General features: G+C 40.6%; 1 protein-coding gene across 3 annotated transcripts in view; it reads left to right on the forward strand.

The window, feature by feature from the left end:
- Nucleotides 1-17,034, forward strand: part of znf423 (zinc finger protein 423) — a 355,907-nt gene that overhangs the window by 71,684 nt on the left and 267,189 nt on the right. The gene's annotated exons all lie outside the window — the stretch shown is intronic.

Below are 17,034 nucleotides of genomic sequence, written 5' to 3' on the forward strand. Positions count from 1 at the left end.
CATGAATCTCTCAAAGTCACCATGCAGATAGAGCAAGTAATTAGGATAGCAAACAGAATGTTGACCTTTATTGTAAGGAGGTTGTAGTATGAGTGTGAGGACATCTTAAGGCAGTTGTACAGGGCATTAATGAGAGCACACCTAGAGAACTGTGTACAATTTTTGTCACCTTATTTAAGGAGGGACATACTTTGCATTGGAAGCAGTTCAGAGAAGGGTCACAGGCCAATTCCTAGTTTGTCTTATGAGGGAAGGCTAAACAGGTTTGGTCTATTCTCAGTGGAATTTAGAAGAATGAGAGGTGATCTCGTTGAAACATAAGATTCTGAGGGGGCTTGAAAGGGTAGATGCTGAGAGGATGTTTCCTCTTGGGGGAATCTAGAACCGGGGGCAGTTTCGAAATAATGGGTCACCCATTTAAGACTGAGATGAGGGCAAATTTCTTCGCAGAGGGTTATTAGTGTTTGAAATTCTCTTCCTCAGCGAACAGCGGAGGCTGGGCCTTTGAATATATTCAAGGCTGAGTCAGCAGATTTTTGAGTGACAAGGGAGTTGAGGGTTATGGAAGGCAGGCAGGAGAGTAGAGTTAAGGTCGCGGTCATGTGTGCAGGAAGCGCGTCCAGCTGCAGCTCCTGGCTAACTACATTTTGGAGCTGGAGCTGTGGGTGGATTCACTGTGGAACATCTGCAATGCTGAGATTATTGTGGACAGCACATACAGTGAGGTGGTCACACCGCAGGTAAAGATTGAACAGGCAGAAAGGGGATGGGTGACCACCAGGCAGAGTAGAGGAAAACAGGTAGTATAAGAGTCCCCTGTGGTCGTCCCCCTCTCTAACAGATGTACCATTTTGGATACTGTTGGGGGAGACGACTTCTCAAGGGAAAGCGGCACAATCCAAGTCCATGGCACCATGCGTGGCTCTGCTGCACAAGAGGGGAGGAAGAAGAGTAGCAGGGCTATAATGATAGGGGATTCAATAGTAAGGGGTCATAGTAGAATAAAGCTAAAATGACTAACGAGGTTAAAAAGGGCAAGTTTAAAGGCATTGTATTTTAATTCACGGAGCATTCGCAATAAGGTAGATGAATTAACAGCGCAAATAGATATAAATGGTTATGATATAGTTGCAATTACGGAGACGTGGCCACAGGGGGTGACCAAGGATGGAAACTGAACATCCAGGGGTATTCAGTTTTTAGAAAGGACAGACAAATAGGGAAAGGAGGTGGGGTAGCATTGTAAAGGAGGAAATCAATGCAATAGTGAGGAAGGATATTGGCACAGAAAATCATGATGTGGAATCTGTTTGGGTGGAGATAAACACCAAGGGGCAGAAAACGTTGGTGGGGGTTGTCTATAGGCCCCCAAACAGTAATGGAGATGTAAGGGAAGGCATTAAGCAGGAAATTAGAGATGTATGCAATAAGGGTACAACTGTAATCATGGGTGACTTTAATCTACATATAGATTGGACAAACCAAACTAGCAATAATACTGCGGAGAAGGATTTCTTGGAGTATTTAGGGGATGGTTTTTTTTTTACACCAATACGTTGAGGAACCAAAAGGAGGACAGGCTATCCTAGACTGGGTATTGTGCAATGAGAGAGGATTAATTAACAATTTTGTTGTGCGGGGTCCCTTGGGGAAGAGCGACCATAAAATGATAGAATTGTTCATTAGGATGGAGAGTGAAGAAGGTGAATCCGAATCTATGGTCCTGAATCTAAATAAAGGGAACTACGAGGGCATGAGGCGCAAGTTGGCAATGATGGATTGGAGAATCTTACTAAAAGGGTTGATAGTGGATTGGCAATGGCTAATATTTAAAGAACGTATGCATGAATTACAACAACTATTCATTCTTGTCTGTCGCAAACATAAAACAGGAAAGGCGGCTCAACCATGGCTTTCAAAAGAAATTAGGGATAGTATTAACCCAAAGAGGAGACATATAAAATTGTCAGAAAAAGCAGCAAGTCTGAGGATTGGGAGCAGTTTAGAATTCAGCAAAAGTGGACAAAAGGATTAATTAAGAAGGGAAAAATGGAGTATGAGAGTAAACTTGCAAGGAGCATTAAAACTGACTGAAAAAGCGTCTATAAATATGTGAAGAGAAAAAGATTAGCGAAGATAAACATAGGTCATTTATAGTCAAATGGGGGAAATTATAATGGGGAACAAAGAAATGGCAGAAGAATTGAACACACATTTCGGTTCTTCCTTCACAAAAGAGGACACGTAATTTCCCAGAAATGTTAGGGAACCAAGGGTCTAGTGAGAGGGTGGAATTAAAGAAAATCAGTATTAGTGAAAAAATGATGCTAGAGAAATTAATGGTGTTAAAGGGTGAAAAATCCCCAGGGCCTGATAATCTACTAAAGGAAGTGGCCCTGTAAATATTGGATGCATTGGTGGTCATCTTCCAAAATTCTATAGACTCTGGAGCAGTTCCTACAGATTGGAGGGTGGCAAATGTAACCCCACTATTTAAAAAAGGAGGGAAAGAAGAAACAGAATTACAGACTAGTTAGCCTAACATCATTAGTGGAAAAATTGCTGGAGTCTATTATAAAAGACATAGTAACAGAACACTTGGAAAGCATTAATATGATTAGACAAAGCCAGCATAGGTTTATGAAAGGGAAATCATGCTTAACTAATCTACTGGAGTTTTTTGAGGATGTAACTAATAGAATAGATAGGGGAGAACCAGTGGACATGGTGTATTTGGATTTCTAGAAGGCTTTTGATAAGGTCCCACATAAGAGGCTAGTGGGCAAAATTAAAGCACATGGGATTGGGGCTAATATACTGGCATGGATTGAGAATTGGTTGACAGACTGGATACAGAGTCGGGGATTAAATGGGTCTTTTTCCGGGTGGCAGGCGGTGACTAATTGTGTACCGCAGGGATCAGTGCTTGGGCCCCAGCTATTCACGATATATATAAATGACTTGGATGAGGGAACCAAATACAATGTTTTCAAGTTAGCTGATGAGACAAAACTGGGCAGGGTTGAGAGTTGTGAGGAGGATGCAAGGAGGCTTTAGGGTGATTTAGACAAGTGTGTGTGGGCAAACACGTGGCAGATGCAGTATAACGTGGATAAATGTGAAGTTATATGCTTCGGTGTGAAAAACAGAAAGGCAGAGTATTATTTAAATAGTGACATATTTGGAAATGTGGATGTACAAAGGGATCTGGGTGTCCTTGTACACCAGTCAATGAAAGTAAACAGGCAGGTGCAGCAAGCAATTAGGAAGACAAATGGCATGTTGGCCTTCATTGTAAGAGGATTTGCATTCAGAAGTAAGGATGTCTTACTGCAGTTACACAGGGCCTTGGTGAGACCACACCTGGAGTATTGCGTGTAGTTTTGGTCTCCCTGCCTAAGAAAGGATATACTTGCCATAGAGGGAGTACAGTAAAGTTTCACTAGCCTGATACTGGGGATGGCAGGGCTGTCGTATGAGGAGAGATTGGTTCAACTGGACTTGTATTCACTAGAGTTTAGAAGAATGAGAGGGGATCTGATTGAAACATATAAAATTCTAACAGGGCTAGACAGAGTGGATGCAGGGAGGATGTTTGCCCTGGTTGGGGAACCTAGAACCAGGGGCCACAGTCTCAGGATACAGGGCAGGCCATTTAGGACTGAAATGAGGAGAAATTTTTTCACCCAGAGGGTGGTCAACCTTTGGAATTCTCTACCACAGAAGGCTGTGGAGGTCGGGTCACTGAGTATATTCAAGAAAGAAATAGATAATTTTTTGGATATTAGGGGCATCAAGGGGTATGGAGAGAAAGCAGGAATATGGAGTTGAGATAGAGGATTAGCCATAATCATATTGAATGGTGGAGCAGGCTCGAAGGACCAAATGGCCTACTCCTGTTCCTAGTTTCTATAACGGCCATGATCACCTTGAATGACGGAGCAGGCACGTTGGGCTGAATGGCCTACTTCTCCTGTTTCTTATGTTCAAACTGGAGAGTGCTTTTTTGATGAGGGGAGTGGGGTTGTAGGGAGAAAAGCATTAGAAGTAAAGAGAAAAAAATTGGAGTGTTACAGAGCTATGCTATATTCAAATGCAGATTTTTAGAACACTGAAGACCCTACTACAAGTTGTTTGGGAAATAAAATTCAGCTTGCTGAAGGAGAACATGACCTAAAGGTGCATTTAGTGGAATATTGTAAAATTATGATTTGTGATGTGATTTGATTTTTAATTGGTTATGGAATTCAAAGTGTGGGATGTTTTAAAGCAAACAGTGACTCCATGTTCTTGATCACCAGCTATGGGGCACATGTCAAAAGCAGCTTGTGGCATAATGCCCGAGAAAGGCTGGATCGGGAGTTTGAGTACAGTTTTAAAGAAAATTGAAACAGCACTTTGCTCTCACGTACTCTAATTTTCACTTTGGGGAGGAGACAAAGTATATAGCTTCATTTTAATTGAAGTGAATTTACCAAAAAAGATTATTTTTAACTTTTTTTTCATTCATGGGATGTGTGTGTCACTGGCCAGGCTAGCATTTATTGCCTATTCCTAATTGCTCTTGAGAAGCTGGCGGTATGCTACTTTCTGAAACCAATGCAATCCATGTGGTGAAGGTACACTCCTAGTTCTGTTTATTGGGGAGTTCCAGGCTTTTGACCCAGTGATGATGAATAAATTACGATATACTTCCAAGACACTGTAGTGGTGAATTTGGAGGTTGTGATGTTACCATGCTGCTCTTGTCCTTCTAGGTGGTAAAGGGCCTGGGTTTGGGAAGCGTTACTGGAGAAGCCTTGGCAAGTTACTGTGGTTGCTATAGCCATGGTGCATCAGTGGCAGATGGACCAGAGGTTTAATGTGTTGGATGGCGCGCCGATTCAGAGGGATGCTTTGTCCTGGATGTTGATAGTTTCTTGTGTTGCTATTGCATCCAGGCAAGTGGGGAATATTCCATCCTGCTTCTGACTTGTGCCTTGTGGGTGACTTTGGGGAAGTCAGGAGGTGAGTGACTTGTCACACAAATCAGATCCTCTGACCTTTTATAGTCACATATTTATGTTGCTGGCCAAGTTAAGTTTTTGGTCAATACTAACCCTCCAGGATGTTGATTGTAGGAGATTCAGTTATAGTAATGCTGTTGAATGTCATGGGGAAGTGGTTAGACTTTGTCTTGTTGGAGATGGTCATTGCTATAATATTCTGGAAAGGCAGTAGCTGAAGGATAATACTGGTGCCAGTCTGTATTCAGTTTTGCATTTGTTTACAGAACAAAACATTACACACACACAGCACCTCTTAACTAAACCACACCACAGTTTCAGTAAGCATCCCTTTATATGTGCTCAAGTGAAACTCCAGTTAATGTCTTCTGCAGTTAACAAATACCCGACACTTGTGTGTTGCGACTGTTTTTTGCCACTTATCAGCCTGAGCCTGAACGTTGTCCAAATCTTGCTGCACGCATGCGTCGACTGCTTGTTTTTTGATGAATGGTGAATGAAACTGAACACTACAATCATCAGCGTGCCTCCCTGCTTCTGACCTTATGATGGAGGGAAGGCCATTGATGGAGTTGAAAACAGTTGGTCCTAGGACACTTCCCTGAGGTGTTGAGAGAGTAACTGCCCTTGACATCCAAGCGGCAATGGATCAAGTTTGGCATCAATGAGCTCTAGAAAATTGAAGTCAGTGGGAATTGGGGAAAAGCTTTCCACTAGCTGCAGACATGCTTAGCGCAAAGGAAGATGACTGTGGTTGTTGAAGGCCAATCATTTCATACATCCACAGTTGTTTTCCTTTAAAACAGTTTGTCTACCATGCAGGTATACAAGTGATGCCATGGGAGTTCATGGGGTCTGGAGTCGATGTTGAGAACCCCAAGGGCCACTCCCTCCTGAATGTATACCACTGAGGCACCATCTCTGGTCTGTCCTGCCGATAAGACATGATATACCCAGGGGTGGTGAGTTAAGATTCTGGGATATTGGCTGAAAGGTATGATTCTGCAAGTATGACCATGTAAAGCTGTTGCTTGTCAAGTCTCCCAATGTTGGCATAAGTCTCTAGGTGTTAGATAGGAGGACTTTGCAGGGTCAACTGGACTATGTCTGCTTTTGTCATGCTCGGTGCTTTGGTCGATACAAGGTGGTCCATCTGGTTTTGTTATTAGACTATTATGGCAGTTTGATATAATGAGTGCCTTCCTTGGCCATTTCAGAAGGCAGTTAAGAGTCAACCACATTGCTATGTGTCTGGAGTCACATGTAAGAGAGGCAGTGGTGTGGTGGTATTGTCACTGGACTAGTAATCCAGATACCCAGAGTAATGCCCTGGGCATCTGGGTTCGAATTTGAATTCAATAAACAAAACAAAATCTGAAAACCATTGTAAAAACCTATTTGGAAATCTGCTGTCCTTGCCTGGTCTGGCCTACATATGATTCCAGGCCCAAAGCAATGTGGTTGACTGTTAAATGCCCTTTGAAATGGCCTAGCAAGCCACTCGTTTCTCAAGGGCAATTAGGGATGGGCAATAAATGCTGGCCCTGCCAGTGATTTCCACATCCCATTAATAAATAAAAAATATGTAGGCCAAACAGACTATGAACAGTAGATTTCCTTCCCTAAAGAACATTAGTGAACCAGATGGGTTTTAATAACAATCTGGTATGTCATATAATTTTTTTTAAGCAAGCTTTCAATAGCTCAGTCTTATCACAATATATTCTATTATGAGTAGCCAGAGTTGTTTTGAGTTATCCAGCCAGTCTTACTCATGGATATGTTATGATCGTTGAAAATGCTTTTCAGTTTAGTAACTGTTAACGCTGTTTCTATTGCCTTCTGTGAACTATTCACAGTAAAAACAAGATTGCTTGTTTCTGTCTGACACTGTTGGTGATAAATGTTTATGGCATGTTGCAGCACAAATACAGGGTATACTTATTTTTAATTTGTCAAATGGAGTATTTATAAGTTAAAATTTTATCTATTAAATTACTTCTGGGGTATTTCGACTCTTTCTGGATTGTTTGCAATTTATGGACAATAAATTGTAAGAATTAACAACCACCCCTGTAAGAATTATAATCTAATCTAAGTTGATGGTGGCATGTTTTTTATGGCTTCTTCAGTGCTAACAGGCACCTCTGATTGGAAAGCAATAGAACTGTAGGACCTGAATAGATCTTAATGCACAATTGGCTAACTGTTAGTCATGCTGTGAGGGAGCGGAAGGATCATTACTTCAGTTCCTCTAAATTCTCCATTAGTCTTAAAAAGTTCTGACCAGAAGAGACAGACCTCCTGGGCAGATCCCTTATTATTTTAACATCTGCATTACGATACTCTGTGGCTGAAAGTGCAAAACTAGATTTGTGAGTTTCTGATTTGCAAGAGATATCAGTTAATCAAATTGGATAAAGGGAACACTATGCACCCTATTTTGGCTAATGGAATTAATTCCAACCAGGGGATGTGCATTTGTTTCAAAAAGTAATTCATATGGTTACCTGAGGGCCCAGAGGCTGAAGAAAGCTGCAAAACCCTGCAAATCAAGGACATTGGCACTAGTAGTTGAGATGTTATTGTGCAACATGTGTGTGATTTCTTTATTTTAAGTTTAGGTGTCCTGTCTTCCTCCCCTTCATTGTTTGAAGCTGTGATATAATGTGTTTCTTTTAGGGCCATTACTTTGAACTTGGAGATGGCTTGGGTACTTGCAATATGAAGATATGTACCTGTATCACTGACACATCTGAGAACTGCACATGGGAAAGTTGTGCGGGGTGGTTGTTAAAAGTGAAATAAGCTTTTTGTTTTAGGGTACGCTATTTTAAAAAAATATAATAATGCTTATTATATAATCCAAGCCTCAAATGATGTTGGAGGATGTTTGCACTGTTCAGTGTTCCAAAGGATAGTTGTTTGAAGCAGTGTTATAAGGTGGTAGCTGGTGTGAATTCTAGGATGCTTCATTCCTCTCTTCCTAAGAAAGATTTTAATTTCATTCATTGGGATCAACACCTGTGCCCCCACCCCTCAAAAACATTAGCCTAACTTGAGCAAGCTTATGCTTCACTTTGAGCAAAATGTAATAATTGTTAATTGAAAGAGACCTGTTACACTTCCACTGATTTGAGTTGCAAAAGGTCAAGTTTACTTTTAGAGATTATTGACACATGCACCTTTGTGGTCTGTGCTGAAGCTGGAAAACAGAGTAAAGCTTTTATGTGGAGGTGCTCTCTTCGATGCTGTATTAAGATAGGAACTAAAAGGTGTGGTAACACATGTGATGCGATTGATGATGCCACAGCTGAGCATCTTCACAAAGTTAATGGAGCAAGTGATGCTTGCTTACTAAAGTCTGAGGATATTTGCCACAAGCTGCCAAACTCTGCGTGTATCAGCATTCAAGTCAGCATATGCCCTAAGATCCCTGTGGGAATAGGAACCTTCCTTGTATCAATTTTGCAGATTCAGAGATTTTGGGACTCCAGATGAGACTGCAAGCTCCAAGTCCATTGGACAGTTGTAACAAAATAATTGGAGAGGATGACACTGCTGTACCTAGTGTTATCTTTTTGGTTGATGCTTAAATGAATGGCTACAACCGGATCCCTATACTTTGGGCCATAGGGCACCTGAAGCATTGAAAGCTTTTAAGAAAAGTTTGAGGTCCTAGTTACTCGGCTGTTTGAATTAATGATGCATATGTGACTAGCCTAAGTCTTTGAACTCCAAAACATAAAGTTATTTTTAGGTCCATTATTGTATCTGTGGGAGTTTAAAATGTGCATATTTTCAGATCCTGTTTTGCAGAGGGATGCACTGGATGTCCTTGAAGTGAATCCTAGGCTTGCACCTACTTTACAAGCAAATGTATGCTTTTTATGTGTGATGTAGCCTTATGTGTTAATGATTTTCGTCACTAGCTTCAACTTCAGTAAGTATTTTGCTACGGCATTTGCAAATCATGAAATAGAGAAACAAATTTATAAACAGAAATACAAACTATTTGCAGCTTTAAATTATTACCTCTGCTAGGATAAATCTGGGAACTGTGCTTTCTTTGAGGAAGCAATATAATTACAAAGACAAAAATGATAACTAAGAAACTTATTTGAAATGTGGAAACTAGTCTGAATTTTGAGCCAGAAGTAGGGAGAAATTTGCTATTTTGTCAACAAATGTGCTAAAGGTTTTATCTGAAGAAGAGTGGAAAAATGTATACATTGCACACTTGTGCAGAGGGTGTTCACAAAACATTTCTTGATTTTTTTTTGGTTGCAGAAATATGACTGGTGAGGTACTGTAACCCTACCTTGGGGCAATTTCCAGAGCTCCTGTCAGGTCTGCCATTGAAGCAGCATTCAAGATTATTTTGTGATTAAGCCTGCTCAGTTACTTGAAATAGGCTTTCTAAATGTAGTTTCACATGAATAAAATTCCTACCAGTGAAAGAGTTGTAGGACAGGATCTTTTTGTTAGCTCTAGTTCTTGAACTGACTTTCTTCTACATTTGAGGCATAACCACTGAACTTACAGCATTGTGTGAATTATTGCCTCTTCTCTGGGAGAAAAATATAGCTGCATGTCCATTCATCTATATTTAGGTTGATGACTGTTTTTTAAACTTAAATCTGCTTGAATTGCTGTTGAATAAAACAGACACAAACTTGGAGCTGTTGTCTCTGTGCAAGAATTGAAGTTCTAGGTGCAGAGGGTGTGAAATTGGACATGGGTGGGGACACAAAACAGAAAGAATTGTTTTCACTGACATTCTACCACATGCCCAATATTCAATTCTGTTGAAGCTAATGAAACTGAATATCGGTCTGGGCATATAGAGGTCCAATGTGATACTGCCGGTTTAGCATCCCAACCCATGTCCAATTCCACCATCAGAGTCTTTGGTTATAGATTTTATTAGATGGAATGGTACTCACAGACAGCACACGCGATGATCTGAAGCCTGTGGGAAACCTTGTGGTTGCTGAACTCATTCGCAGGGTGCTTTGCCCCTGGGTGTTCCCTAATTTCCATGATTAAGGTCTCACTCGTTTCCAACAATTAAAAAGCCATTTTTACATTGTCCCTCCTGCATGGCTTTCTGTCTTGATTTACATTCTTACATTAGCTCAGCATTCCAGAGATTGGTCTCATAATAAAAAGATGTAAATACAAAAGATAATCAAGTAGTTATCAAACAGGTAGAAGTATCTGTTACAAGGTCAGCATCTCAGAAGGCTAACTTACATGACTGTTATCGATACAAGGCTGAAAAAAAGGACCATGGTAATTTTGAGCTGTCTGGTGATATTCTATGCTTATCTCCTGTTTCAATAGTGCTTTAATTTCAAAATGGAGTTCTGAACGTAAAATGGATTCTTTGCTATAACCTTTCCTTTTAACATTCCTAATACTCACCTTGGAGAACAAAAAAAATTGATTACCATAAGTTCTCATAAAGTATGCCACATTATTGGAAACCTAAGCCAAAAGAATTTTTCAGGGTTTGGAGATGGTAATTATTTCTAAAGTAATTTACAATGGATTGTGTAGGGAAATGGAAGATTACATATCTGAATTAAAAGTCATAGCATAGAAGGAAACTATTTGGCCCATTGTGCCTGTGCCCACTTAAAGGATAATTTTGATTTTGTACAACATTTATTCAGCCGCCCGTTTTACCTAACATTTGTGCTGAATATTTCTCATGTTACCTACAAAAATAGCCTGACCCATGTTGTTGTTAGATTCTTCATCTCCTTGCTTTAAATTCAGTAATTCCATATATAAAAGTCAGAAATCCCATTTGTCCTTTAAATGTTATGGCTTTTTCCACTTATAGCTTGACTTGAAATTAGCGTGTGTGCACACTATTTAATCTCTCTGGTCCTATTTTCCATTGAGAATGTTGCCATTTACCATATATTTCCGTTTATTCCCCCCTCAATATATACTAATTCACATTTATCTACTTATCACATTTTAGCCATTTATGCATGCTCCCAACAAGTCCGTGCCCTGCTGTTTCCTGCATTCTTTCTCGCATTGCCATGTTCTCAAATTTTGATGGTATTCCCTCCATGTCCATGTTCACATCATTTGTGTATATGGGGAAAAAAATCCCAAAATAGATCACTGGAACATATATTAACCAATTTAAGAACAGTCCATTTACTTTTTATCTCAGTACATGTCACCACTTTTGCTGGCCTGAGAGTTTGCAACAAATCTCTTATGGTACTTGGATTAATTGCTTTTGAAAGTTCAAAATACCACATCTGCTGTAGACATTTTATATGTACACTGGGCAACTTTCTTGAAGAATTTGCTTAAATTGGTTAAGTATGATCTGTTTTTTTAATCCAAGTTCACTGTCCTTGATTAGATAATACCTTTTGAGTGTTTTCTTATGAAACTTTCAATTCACAGCCTCAACAGGGAAGCGTTCCAGATTTCTGCTACCCTTTGTGAAAAAGTGTTTCCTGACATTGCCTCTGAATGGCATGGCTGTAATTTTAAAGTTATGTCCTTGTTCTGGACTCCTTCAGCAGAGGAAAGTTTTTTTAACCTATCATCTTAAAACACCTCAGTTAGCTCTTCCAAGAGAACACAAGCCTCTTCTATGCAATGTGTCCTCATAATTTAACTCATAGCTCAGATATAATTCTGGTGAATCTGCACTGCATTCCCTCCAAAGCCAGTATATCTTCCCTGAGATGCAGTACCCAGAACTAAATGCAGTATTCCAGATGGAGTCTAACCAGAGTTTTATATTGCTGTAACACAGCTTCTACCCCAGCCTTCTAGAGATTAAGGCCAACATTTCATTAGCCTTTTAAATTATCTTTGTAGCTGTCCACTAGTTTTTAGTGCTTTCTGTACTTGGACCCCTAAACCTCTGCCTCTCCACAGTTCCTAGTTTCTCCCCATTTGGAATACACTCTCATCTATCTATCTCAGTGCATGACCTCACACTTCCCCACTCACTTAATCTATTGATGTGGCTTTGCAACTTTTTGCTCCCATTTGCACTATTTATTTATTTGTGCCACCTAGCTTGGTATCATCAGCAAATTTGGATATATGGGATGCCTAGCCTAATTTGAATAATATGATCATGGTGATTTTTTTGTGCAAGTGCAAATGATAAAGTATTGACATGCATTTTTGAATCCCCTGTTTGTTGGGAGATGCACTACAAAGAAACATCAAGCACTTCAGGGTTAATTAAGAGTTTCCCTGCATAGCTTTAGCTTCATCAACAAGATTACTGTGTGTAAATAGATCTAATTTCCTTGCACTTAAATCTTCATGTGGTTAATTACAGCAACAACAATGCTTTTTCATTAGTGAGTAGGTCATTATTAGATGTGTCTGGCTACATTTATTATGAACAAGCTGGGTGTACCTTTTGGAAATGTCTGAAGAGACTGACTGGAAATGATGGAACTTTCTGTTTTTTTAAGTATCCAATTAAAATACATTTGAATTAGCATGGAAGCAGAAGGTGCCAATGCAAATTAAATGGATGAAAAAGGGTTCTGGGAAATCCCTGTTAATTACTGTAAAATGCCTTTATTTTCTGTTTTCTTAGGTGCCTTTAAGCTTAATGTCCTTGCTGAAATCGGTCTTGAAAATGTGCGGGAGTTGCCCTCCAGGGTGGAATTACTGGTACCAGCAGTGGCAGAGAGAGAATCTCAGCATATTTTGTTTATAATTTCTGCACTACTAGAAGTAAAGTGAACTCTGTGATAGTGCTGTTGTTCTGTGTAATCATTCAGCCGCTTATTATGTCGCCTTATGACCCAACTTAGAATACCTACACACTGTACAATAGGTGGGGCTTTGGAAATGGAGGATGGTAGAAAATGAGCATTTCTTTTGCAATAAATTTCTCCAAACCACAAACTATTATGTTTGAGAGAGCAGATTGTATGTCAAAAAATTATTTGAAAGTAGCTCGAGCTTGATTTTTTTTCCACCCCACTGTGGTACTAGGGGGCAGGAAACCATTTTAATAACTACCTTGTTACATCAATTGCCTCTAGATTGTAGCAAAGTAGGATAAATACCTTCCTCTTATGTGGCTATGGGCTGCATTTGAAAATTAACATTCGTGGATCTATCAATGTCTGCTGAATGCCACCTCTAACTGGAAAGTTTTATTGTAAATGCAGAAAAAGTCATTTGACTTTGAAATGTTTGGATGGAAGGAACTCTTGAGAATCTGAGTCCTATATTTTGAATTTGTACATTTTGGCTGTTTTTCAAAATCCTGTTATTAGTAAGAGTTTTAACATACAGTAATCCATTGTCGTACTGCAGTTCAGAAACAAGCTATGCAAGAACATTATTCAGTCACTTCACATGTTAAAAATGAACCAGCATACTAAATAAAGACTTATAAATCTACATTTGACTTAGCATCTGACTTGGCAGTGAGAATACAATTACCCTAAAACTCACCTTAATGTGCCTATTGCAGCAACTGAGGGAACGGTAGCACAGTGGCTACGTTACGGAACTAATGATCTGGAGACATGAGTTCAAGCTACATTCTGGCAGCTGAGGAATTTTAATTGAATTAATTAAATAAATCCAGAACCTCACATCACTAATGGCAGCCATGAAATTACAGGATTGCCATAAAAACGTATCTGGTAAACTGATTCTCTTTAGGGAAGGAAGCCTGCTGTCCTTACCTGGTCTGGGCCACGTGTAACTCCAGACCCGCAACAATGTGGTTGACTTATAACTTTCTCATAAGCTGACTCATAAATGTCTGAGCATGCCATTCAGTTCATATCAAAGCTCTACAAAAAAGTTTAAAAATTAAACTGGACGGACCACCTGGCATCAACAAAGGTCCTGCAAATTCCTCCTGACTAACACCTGGGGACTTGTGCCTTAAATTGGGGGAACTGACCTACACACTAGTCAAACAATAACCCCGCATAATCATACTCCCAGAATCATACTTTTCAGCCAATGTCCCAGACTCCTATTTTATCATTACTGGGTTTGTCCTGCCCGCCAACAGGTCAGTTCCACCAGAGGTGGTGGTACAGTTGTATATGGTTGTGAAGGAGTGGCCTTGGGAATCTTCAACCCTGACTCCAGGCACCCTGAAGTTTTATGGTATCAGGTCAAACGGGGCCAAGGAAACCAACCTCCTACTGGTTACCACCTACCTACTGTTCTCCCTCAGCTGATGAAACAATAGTCCTCTATGATGAATGCGACTTGAAAGAATCACTGAAGGTAGCAAGGGCACAAAATGTAATCTGGATGCAGCACTTAAATGTCCCAGCAGCAAGAATGGCTCAGTAACACCACTATTTGCCCAATTGGATGAATCCTGAGGACATTGCTGACAGACTCTGCCTGTGGCCGGTATTATGGGAACCAACATGAGGGGAAAACCTATCATCTTCCCCAATCTACCTACCGCAGATGCATCTATGCATGGCAGTATTGGTAGGAGCGACCACCACACAATCGTTGTGGAGACAAAATCCTGTCTTCGCACTGCAGACACTTTTTATCGTGTTTTGTGGCATGATCCCCATATTAAATGGGATAGGTTCAGAACAGATCTAGCAGCTAAAAACTGGGCATCATGAGATACTGCGGGCGTTCAGCAGCAGAATTGTATTACACCATGATCTGTAGCCTCATGGCCTAGCATTTCCCTCACTATTGTTAGCAATCCAGGGGACCAACACTGGTTCAATACGGAGTGCAGGTGAATATACCTGGAGTACTGTTGGGTGTTTCTAAAATGGGGTGCCAATCTAGTGAAGCTGCAACTCAGGACTATTGCATGCTTAACAGCAGAGGCAGCATGTTAAAGACATGGCTAAGTGATCCTGCAATCAACAGGTCAGATCAAAGCTGTGCAGTACTTCTCCAACCAGTTGTGAATAATGGTACACAGTTAAACAACTAAAAGGAGGAGGCGGCTCCAACAACATCCTCACCCTTAATTATGGTGGAACCCAGCACGTGAGTGCAGAAATCAAGGCTGAAGCCTTTTGTTATGATCTGGTGGGGACTTAAACAAAACAAGTACTACTTACTTAACAATATGGTTTATAACTACGTATGTTATACACTCAGTTTACTTCTTATTTCCTCCAAGAATTCTCTTAAACTTTATGGTATCTTAGAGTTATTTACTTCTGTAGACACCACCCCTAAGTGTGCCACAGTCCTCTGGAGAATCCTCCTCAGCTCCAACTATTCTGAAAGGTAAAACTTTAATTTACCATCTCTTGACTGAGGACACCTCGTTCCCTTGTTTTGGTTACTTTCCCAGTACTGACCTCGTTGAAAGGATTGCAGATATCACGTCTCCAGTTCTTTAGCTAAGTCCACCTGTTGTTTTATAGCTCTCTTTCCCACTTCATTAAACAAATGTGAGTAACTTTGTGAACGGCCATTTATTTTTAAGGTGTTCTGGCAAACTCAATTATTTTAATTACTTTGCCTTTAAAGATTAATCTTCACAGAACTGGGAAAAAAGCTCTAAAATATTAACATGAATCATGAACTAGATATTCGCAACACTTTTCAATAATGTTCAGCTAGAAGTATTGAGTGGATGAGACATCTTATTTTCCTCCTAAGCTCCCAGAATCATGTGCCAGTGTTTAGCCAATTTGAATCTCTCCACATGATATCAAGAAAAAGCTGATGGCATTCTGGCTGTAGCGTTGAAGGTTTGTGTTCCAGAACCTAGCTGTGCCTCTTGCCAAGCTGTACAGCTACAAGAGCAGCATCTACCTGACAAAATGAAAATTGCCCAGGCATGTCCTGTAGATGATGAGCAGGATAAATCCTATCTGGCCAATTCCTGCCCCATCAGTTTACTCTCAATCATCAGCAAAGTGATGGACGATGTCACTGCCTTGGTCCAAGCATAAGCAAAAGAGCTGAATTCCAGAGATGTGGTGAGAGTGACTCCCCTTGACAGCAAGGCAGCTTTTGACAGACTGCGGCATCAAGGAGCCCTACTAAAATTTGAAGTTAATGGGAATAAGAGGGAAAACTGTCCACGGTCTGGAGTTACACCTAGTACGAAGCAAAATAGTTGTAGTTGTTGGGTGGCCAATCATCTCAGTCCCAGGCCATCACTGCAGGAGTTCCCCAGCATTGTATTCTAGGCCCAAACATCTTCAGCTGCTTCATCAATGACCTCCCATCATAAGGTCAGAAGTTAGATGTGATTGCATAGTGTTTGGTTCTATTCACCAGTCCTCAGATAATGAAGTAGCCTATTCCTGCAAGCAGCAAGATATGAACAACATTCAGGCTTGGGCTGTTTAGTGGCATGCAACATTAATGCCACATAAGTGCCAGGCAGTGACCATCCCCAATAAGAGGGAACTTAACCATCTTTGCTTGACATTCAACGACATTGCCATCGCTGAATCCTCCACCATCCTCCATGTTCTGTGGGTCACCATTGACTAGAAACTCAACTGGACCAACTATATAAAATTGTGGCGACAAGAGCACGTCAGAGACTGGGTGTTCTGCGGTGAATGACTCGCCTCCTGACTCCCCAGATCCTTTCTATCATCTAAAAGGCACAAATCAGGAGTGTGATAAGAATATGCCCCACTTGCCTCTATGAATGTAGCTCCAGCAATATGCAAGAAGCTCAACACCAATGAGGACGAAGCAACCTGCTTAATTGGCACCCCATCCACCATCTTAAACATTCATTCCCTCCACCAACAGCGCACCATGGCTCTACTGTGTACCATCCATAAGATGTACAGCTTTTGTTCCAAAGGAATTGGAGGTTAAGAAGAACTAAGCTTTGCTATGATTACACAGAGCATTGGTGAGGCCACCCCTGGAGCTTTGTGTGCAGTTTTCAGCTCCTTTGCTAAGGAAGGACATATGAGTGAGACAAAGATTCTTTTGACTGGTTCTTGGGATGACGAGATTGATGAGGAGAGATTGAGCAGACAAGGCCTATTTTCCCTGGAATTTAGAAGAATGAGAGGTG

This window comes from Cetorhinus maximus, chromosome 6, assembly GCF_964194155.1.
Source record: "Cetorhinus maximus chromosome 6, sCetMax3.hap1.1, whole genome shotgun sequence".
NCBI classification, from domain to species: Eukaryota; Metazoa; Chordata; class Chondrichthyes; order Lamniformes; family Cetorhinidae; genus Cetorhinus; species Cetorhinus maximus.